Here is a 6,724-nt window from a genome sequence, read left to right as displayed (position 1 = left end):
AAAGATTCTGAGATTTCAGACAGGAAAAAAACACATTATCCTTTCCCGTCACCCCCCTGAACACCGATCCATCCCCGTTGAATATGACTGCATTTACAGTTGTAAGTCAACCCGATCTTGAGATCGAACTGGCCGTCATAGCTGACAAAGACGTAAGGGTGTCTAAGTTAAGAAGCTTGACAGCTGATCTTGAGGATGTTGCTCATCAGAAGGCCACTCTTGCTCAGAAGAACAAATGGAATGATATTGAAAACCTCCCCAAACCAGACAAACTTGTTTTCGAAACATGGAATGCCATTCCTGACACTTATATGAACATGAAAAAATATGCATTTGGAGTCCTGTCAATCTTTGGATCCACATACTTATGTGAGCAGGTTTTACCCAGCATGAACTACATAAATAGCAAACATAGCTCCCGCCTCACAGATGACAGCTTGCAATCCTGTGTGAAGATCAAAGTGACGTCTTACAGCCCTGATATTGATAAGCTGTGCAGTGAAGTTCGGGAGCAGAAATCACATTAACCAGGTGAAAGAAATCATTCATTGATCAATCATTTAATGGGCTATTATTTTGCAAATATATATTTTTATATTGGACCCTGAACTGACGTAGTTGTGTTTTATTTTCATACTCTCATTCATTCTCCTGTTTATACATTCTCTCACTTTCTTTTTATACCTTTCATCCTTTGCTAAACCACCATTCAAACACCACACACCACTCCCCTCCTTTCAATTTGTTGATTTAACCTAAACTCCAACACCATGTGATCGCTGGGCGCTGTGGCTTTATATTCTGCCCTACCTATCCTGTCTGCTATGCCCTTTGCTCCCAAAACTAAATCTATCCTGTTTTTTATACTCTGTTTTAACACCCCCCACCTCTTGTCTGTCTAGAAAAAACCCTCCCCTCTGGATTTCTATCTCTCCACATATCAATCAGTCTCTTCTCTTTCATCACCTGTCTCAGCACACCTCTGGATGAATCACTCCTGAAACACACAATTGATGAAGCATCCAACCTTCCCACCACACATTAAAATCACCCACAATCATACAGTTGTCACCACACATTCCTCCCACTCCCACCTTCTCTCTCTTTCCTCATTCGGTGCATATACATTCATTAGTTAAAACTTTTCCTCCATGTGTTCAAATGTTATCCCAATCACTCATCATCCACACTCTTTCTTACATCCTCAATCACTCCCCTCTTCACCAAAATTGCCACCCCTCTTGATTTAGTTCCCCCATTGTTAACATACATCTCACCCATCCATTCTCTCTCAGTCTCTCTCACACACTCATCATCCCAGTGAGTCTCTTGTAGGCAAATGATGTCAGCCTCACACACCAGCAAGGTTTGCTGTCTTCTGTCTCTGTCTCGGAGCCCATTCCCATCGAAGGAGGAAATATGGAGCATGATAAGCAAAATTGAAAAGAGTGTCTCCATGAGTTCTTTTCACTTGCCGTCTTGTCATGGGTCTTTTCCTCACTTCTCCCACCTTCTCCATGGTACCTCCCTCACTGCCCGTAACATCAGACACCGTCCACTCTAACCCAGTCATTCTCACCCCCGGTACTCTCACTTGTCTTTAGACCTCTCCTTACTCCAGCCTCCTCCTCCCGTCTGCTGCTCCGTGCACTCCAGGGCATAATGGCCCTGTTTTCCACATTTAAAACATGTGTCTAACAATATGTCCAGGCCGAATGCAAAGTTCCGTCCGTGATCTCCGTCCCTGGCCACATCCGTCTCCTGATTCCGGAACCAGGCTTGACTCCCCAGTCTCTTAATTTCTCCAGTATTGCCATGTCCTCAATATAAGTGGGCAAATTAATAAAAGAGACCACCATTTTGTCTATGCCCAATTCCCTCGCCATGATTATATTGTTTTTGATTTTTAGTCCGTCCATGATTTTTTAGATTTTTTTTCTTCTCACCAATACACACACTTACTACTTCACCAAAGGGGGCGTGTTCAGAGTGGTATGGCCGTAAGCCACACTTACACCCCAAAAAAGGCCGGTAGTGCAGGTAGGATACGTCCAGAAATAAGGCAAATCCTGTTACCAGGATGAAAAATGAGCCTTCATAACAAGCTCTGCTGTCACCTGTTTTTACATTTCTAAGGCTTTCGCTGTATGAAAAACAGCTATCAGTGGATTGGTAAGCACTGACACATTATTGTCTCAGCAGCATTTCCATTGATGTATTCAATTTGATCAAATAATTACATGTTTAGAGGAGGGAAATGTACCATATTTCCCTCTGAAATGGAATGAAGTAGTAGTATAAAACAGCATAAAGTGGAAATAGGAAGTGAAGGACTAGTCATTTACATTTCTCCACCTAAACAGACAGCCTGCATAACCGGAAAACAAGAAACAGGCTGCTGTTTTTTTTCAACCCTGTCTCCACTGAAGAAGCTGCAGCGCCCTCTGGTGTCTGTAGAGCAAAGTCAAAAAGCTTAGCACCTGGCATTCCCAAGCGATCTCCCATCCAAACTCTCACCAGGACCAACACTTCTTAGCTTCCGAGATTCGGCGTGTTCAAATTGGCATGGGCGTGAGCCACACTTGCACCCCAAAACAAGCCTTTTAAAGATGCCCTCAGATTGCGTTTCATTATTTTGTCTTGGAGTGCAGGTAGGATACGTCCAGAAATTAAGCAAATCCTGTTTCTGTTGTCTATTTCTACTGTGTGCTGTGTATTTCTACTGTGTATTTCCACTGTGTGACATGTATTTCTACAGTGTATTTCTACTGTGTGACGTGTATTTCTACAGTGTATTTCTACTGTGTACTTCTACTGTATGCTCTGTATTTCTAGTGTATTTCTACTGTGTGATGTGTATTTCTATAGTGTATTACTACTGTGTGCTCTGTATTTCTACAGTGTATTTCTACTGTGTGATGTGTATTTCTACAGTGTATTTCTACTATGTACTGTGTATTTCTACAGTGTATTTCTACTGTGTGAAGTGTATTTCTACTGTGTATTTCTACTGTGTGATGTATATTTATACTCTGTACTGTGTACTGGGTATTCATACTGTGTACTGTGTATGTATACTGTGTACTGTGTGTGTATACCTTGTAATGTGTATTCATACTGCGTACTGTGTATTTATACTGTGTGCTCTGTATTTATACTATGCAATGTGAATTTAAAGTGTGTATTTATACTTTGTACAGTTTATTTATACTGTTTCTTGTGTATTTATACTGTGTACTGTGTATGTATATGTGTGCTGTGTATTTTGACTGTGTGATGTGTTTTTCAACTGTGTATTCTACCGTGTGATGTGTATTTCGACTGTGTATTCCAACTGTGTGATGTGTATTTCTACTGTGTGACGTGTATTTCTGCTATGTATTTCTACTATGTGCTGTGTATTTCTACTGTACATTTCTACTGTGATGTTTTCTTCGACTGTGTATTTCTACTGTGTGCTGTGTATTTCTGCTGTGTATTTCTACTGTGTATTTTTACTGTGTGCTGTGCATTTCAACTGTGTATTTCTACTGTGTGATGTGTATTTCTACTGTGTGAGATGTATTTCTGCTGTGTATTTCTACTGTGTGATGTGTATTTCTACTGTGTGAGATGTATTTCTGCTGTGTATTTCTACTGTGTGATGTTCATTTCGACTGTGTATTTCTACTGTGTGATGTGTATTTCTATTATGTGCTCTGTATTTCTACTGTGTATTTCTGTGTGATGTGTATTTCTTCTGTGTATTTCGACTTTGTGATGTGTATTCCTACTGTGTGATGTGTGCTCTGTATTTCTACAGTGTATTTCTGCTGTGTGATGTGTATTTCTACTGTGTGCTCTGTATTTCTACAGTGTATTTCTACTGTGTGCTCTGTATCTCTACAGTGATGTGTATTTCTACTGTGTCTATCTGTTGTGTGCTCTGTATTTCTACTGTGTCTATCTGTTGTGTGCTCTGTATTTCTTCTGTGTATTTCGACTCTGTGCTGTGAATTGCTACTGTGTATTTCTATGTACTGTGTATTTCTACTCTCTGATGTGTATGTCTACTGTGTCCTATGTATTTCTACTGTGTGCTGTGTATTTTTACTGTGTTGTGTATTTCTACTGTGTATTTCTATTGTGTGCTCTGTATTTCTACTGTTTATTTCAACTGTGTGATGTGTATTTCTACTGTGTATTTCGACTGTGTGATGTGTATTTCTACTGTGTGCTCTGTATTTCTACAGTGTATTTCTACTGTGTGATGTGTATTTCTATTGTGTGCTCTGTATTTCTACAGTGTATTTCTACTGTGTGATGTGTATTTCTACTGTGTGCTCTGTATGTCTACAGTGTATTTCTACTGTGTGATGTGTATTTCTATTGTGTGCTCTGTATTTCTACTGTGTATTTCGACTGTGTGCTGTGTATTTCTACTGTGTCCTGTGTATTTCTACTGTGTATTTCTACTGTGTGCTGTGTGTTACTACTGTGTATTTCTAATGTGTGCTGTGTGTTTCTACTGTCTATTTCTAATGTGTGATGTGTATTTCTGCGGTGTATTAATACTCAGTGCTGTATATTTCTACTGTGTATTTCTGCTGTGTATTTCTTCTGAGTGCTGTGTATTTCTATAGTGTATTTCTACTGTGTGCTGTGTATTATTCCTGTGCAATGTGTATTTACTGTGTTCTGTGTATTTCTACTTTATATTTCTATTGTGTGCTTTGCATTTCTACTCTCTCTTTCTACTGTATGATGTGTATTTCTACTGTGTATTTCTACTGTGTCTTGTGTATTTCGACTGTGTGATGTGTATTTCTACAGAGTGATTTGTATTTCTACTTTGTATTTCTATTGTATGCTATGTATTTCTACTTTGTATTTCTATTGTGTGCTATGTATTTCTACTGTGTGATGTGTATTTCTACTTTGTATTACTATTGTGTGCTCTGCATTTCTACTGTGTATTTCGACAGCGAGCTGCAGGACTCATCTGAAGAAGACACAATCTCGAGGGGGAGTCTGACACAGAATGCTCACTGGAGCCCACTTCTGTGAGTGCCTCTGACCCAGCCTCTGAAAGTGGAGAGGACACTGGGGATCCTGCCGATCCTTACAGTGAGTGGACAGCGAATAACAGGCAAGTCTAGTCTCCATCTCATGCCGAGACACTGCGCTACATTCAGGCATCAACCGGCATGATGCCAGGGCCCACGAGATATGCCATATCAAGAATCCATGATGTGTCATCCTCTTTTGACCCTTTTTTCACTCCTGACATGATCCAGCTGATTTTGCAAATGACAAACCTTACACGGAGGCGTGCAGTGTCAGGATGGAGTGATGTGGATGCCCATAAGATTCGAGCGTACTTGGGACTTCTCATCCTGGCAGGTGTGTACCGGTCCAAAGGGGACTCTACCCGCAGTCTGTGGGATGACCAGAGTGGGAGACCAGTCGTCAGGGCCACCATGTCCCACAAACGATTTCAAATGATAAGCGCCAGCCTCCGATTCGATGACCGACATGCTGCTGCCATGGTGGCGAAGTTACAGACCACTGTTGCTGCCCTAGCAGAAACCACCGACACCGCCATTGCCACTGCTGCCACCAGCTCGACCAGAAGGAGAGCTGAATGCTGGTTGTGCACAAGGCTAAAATAGAGGTCTTCTACCACCTGCACCAAGTGTAACAGGTGCATTTGTAGAGAGCACCAGGTCACATGCTGCAGGACCTTCTGGTCTTCTGCTAGAAATGAACTATAAAATATGGATATTTCTTCTGTTCTGTTGTGTTCTATTTTGTTGTGGATGGCCGAAGTTGGATTAATATTGTTGCAAACATGGTTTCCATTGGTCTTTAATTCACTTTTTGCACTGTGCAGTATGAGGTACTTCATTGAAAAAAGGTTTTTACAAGGAAGCTGCCTTGCCAGGAATATTTGAATTTGGATAAATATCATGGCAAACATGGTTTCCCTTGCTCTTTAATTCATTTATGGTGAAAGCTCACTGTCAATTTTGAGCGTTTCAGAGGGATAGAAGCTTCTTTTTGCACTGTGCAGTATTTCTACTGTGTATTTGTAATGTGATGTGTATTGCTACTGTGTATTTCTATTGTCTTCTCTGTATTTCTACTGTGTATTTCTATTGTGATGTGTATTTCTACTGTGACATTTCGACTCTGTGCTGTGTATTTCTACTGTGTATTTCGACTGTGTGATGTTTATTTCTACTGTGTATTTCTACTGTGTGATGTTTATTTCTACTGTGTATTTCTACTGTGTATCTCTATTGTGATGTGTATTTCTACTGTGATGTGTATTTCTACTGTGCGATGTTTATTTCTACTGTGTATTTCTACTGTGTATCTCTATTGTGATGTGTATTTCTACTGTGATGTGTATTTGTACTGTGTATTTCTATTGTCTGCTCTGTATTTCTACTGTGTATTTCGACTGTGTGCTATGTATTTCTAGTGTATTTATACTGTGTGCTGTGTATTTCTACTGTGTATTTCTATTGTGATGTGTATTTCTACTGTGATGTGTATTTCTACAGTGTATTTCTATTGTATGCTTAGTATTTCTACTGTGTATTTCGACTGTGCTATGTATTTCTAGTGTATTTGTAGTGTGCTGTGTATTTCTACTGTGTATTTCTATTGTGATGTGTTTTCTACTGTGCGATGTTTATTTCTACTGTGAATTTCTACTGTGTATCTCTATTGTGATGTG

The sequence above is a fragment of the Pagrus major genome, chromosome 24 (assembly GCF_040436345.1).
Source record: "Pagrus major chromosome 24, Pma_NU_1.0".
Lineage (NCBI taxonomy): Eukaryota > Metazoa > Chordata > Actinopteri > Spariformes > Sparidae > Pagrus > Pagrus major.
This window is presented reverse-complemented; position numbering follows the sequence as displayed.